Raw genomic sequence first — 2,483 nt, 5'->3', positions numbered from 1 at the left:
AATTCTGACAACACTGTCACATACATAAAAAAAAAAGCATTTAAAATCTAGTTTTTTTAAAAAATAATATCCCCCTGGAATGCCTTACCAACGGGTACGGGCATCCGGTGGCTTGGCTCAGAATCCATCATGAGAGTCACCTAACGTGCCTAACGCGCCCGGGGCGTCTACCCCTCTCGCCGGCCACCCCGGCTCAGATTAGCTCGGTCAGGCCAGTACTTTCCCACCGTAGCGCAGCAGAAGGTGGGCTAATGGCAATTAGAAACAATCATACACAATCAGAAACAATCACACACAATCTAAAACTATCCACACAATCACACACAATCGGACACAATCACACACAATCGGACCCAATCATGACACAATTTTTAAAATTATGTCCCAATATTGACTCAACATTGTGAAACAATCAGAGACAATCAGAGACACAATCATACACAATCACACACAATCTGAAACAATGATTGTCTAGACACAATCATGTGTACATTTTTTTGACCAGTTCCACACCCCTCGCATTAGTTTAAACAGCCCATGACTTTAGGGCACGATTGTCACAGTGATTGACCCCGTTGGCACAGTTATTGTCCGGGCTGATACAGTGATTGTCCTAAGCCATTTTTGTCGATAAAAGTGTTAATACAACGCAGATTTCTTTGGTTATCACTTTCGGTGCCTCTTCGGGCCACATGACAATAATCTGCCCCCTTGAAACAACCGCCCCCCCCCCTTTCCTTCGACAAGAAAGGTGTTGTTGTTCTCTTTCAAATCATTTAAACAAGTAAAGTAGTGCGATTGTGCTGTGCGTAACGTTCGCTAAACACTTCGACTGCTTTGCAAAATCTATGATATGACAGCTATGGGCTGCTAGGGTGGCTTTTCTGGCTCCATGCACGCTAAAAGGCAGGAAACGCCCTAAAATCGTCCGTTAAGAATTTAAGACATTTTGACGTGCTGTACTTAGCCATTCCCGATCCGAAGGGCCTGTATCTGACCGTATCATGTTTGTTCCGCGTGTCTACAGAATACTTCTACATGAACTCGCGGTATGCCAGCCCTTCGACGGGTTTCCTATGGCGCTTTCAGCGCAATTTGAAAAGCGATTCTTAGGTCAAAGTTCGAAAAACTTGTAAATCGTCTCTATCCGAGACCTGGCAATGTTCGTTCAGTGGCAGTGGGAGTAGTAATGGGGTTCCACAGAGAGCAAAAACGAGTAACATTCTGTTCGAATAACATTCATTTTCGACGAAGGGACAATCACTGTCGCATTAGCTTTGCGGGAACCAGTGATTGTCCCTTCCCCCCACAGCAAGCTGTAGTCAAATATTTGCATTATCTCTTCTGCTGGTACAATGAACCTTCATCAACCTATCCCCAAAGAAGTTTTCGAACAAATGCGTCGGCATGCGGTCCAAACACCCCCGATTCTAACCCTCTGCTCTTAGTCCGAGCGCTAAGAAACTCACCTTGTGCGTCACTGTTTGTGTAGTCCCAAACGGCGCCAGCTGTACCCAGCTGAAAAAAAAACCATGTGCAAATCCTCGTGGATATTGCGTTTTCGACGTGGTTCCACCTGGATTCTACATATTCCCACGTGATCCCAAGTGTATTGACATGGGTTTTGAATCTTTCCACTTGTAAATCCTCATTTCCATGTGGGTTCAGTGAAAGTCCACGTGGATTTTGTATTTCCCACGTGGATTACCGAATCTCCATGTGGATTCGGCAATTTTCCACGCGGAGTTTCTATATTCCACGTGGGTTTTGTCCCCACCACGTGGGGTTTCTATACATCTCGTGTGTTTATTTTATTTCCACATGGGGTTTTGTTTTACCCACGTGGGTTTTCTATAGCCAACCGTAACTTTAAATTGGGGTGGCCTACAAATATATTGCCTACACTAATAGAAAAGAAAGATTGCAAAGTACACGGCCATGTGATAAAAACTAGAGTTGTTATTTTTAATTGAGCTGCTATCTTCCAAACTAATGGCCGTGGAAATCTGAGTCCATATTCGGCGTTTTAAGCCAAATTTCACTTGGGGAAGTTGCTGTAATTCATGCCTCCTGACACACTTGGGACTCAGGACTCTTGTCTTTGGATCTCCACATGGGTGTGTGGGCAACCACGTGGTACTCGAGAACCCCACGTGGAATTTCTGAAAATGACCATGTGGGTTTTTACAAAAACCCACATGGAAAGTAACCAATTACCTCATGGAAAATTTACCACGTGGGAATCTTATAGGAAACCCACGTGGAAAGTCTTCGGAAACCCAGGTGGATTTGTGCGTGGAATTTTCAGCTGGGTAGCTCCTATCTCAGGGAGACGGGCGGGGTGATGGTTGCGCGACTCAGTAGTGAAAAGAACGGCCTATAGATAGCACTATGCCTGGTTTCCCTGCGACGTACATTTTACCCGCCAGGGACGTTCAAGTTCACAGGGGACAATCACTGTTCGTCGCTACTCTGATCAAAGG

Source organism: Frankliniella occidentalis, unplaced genomic scaffold (genome assembly GCF_000697945.3).
Source record: "Frankliniella occidentalis isolate FOCC.00 unplaced genomic scaffold, Focc_3.1 Scaffold277, whole genome shotgun sequence".
Classification (NCBI taxonomy): domain Eukaryota; kingdom Metazoa; phylum Arthropoda; class Insecta; order Thysanoptera; family Thripidae; genus Frankliniella; species Frankliniella occidentalis.
The sequence above is the reverse complement of the archived record's forward strand: the minus strand, read 5'-3'. Positions refer to the sequence as shown.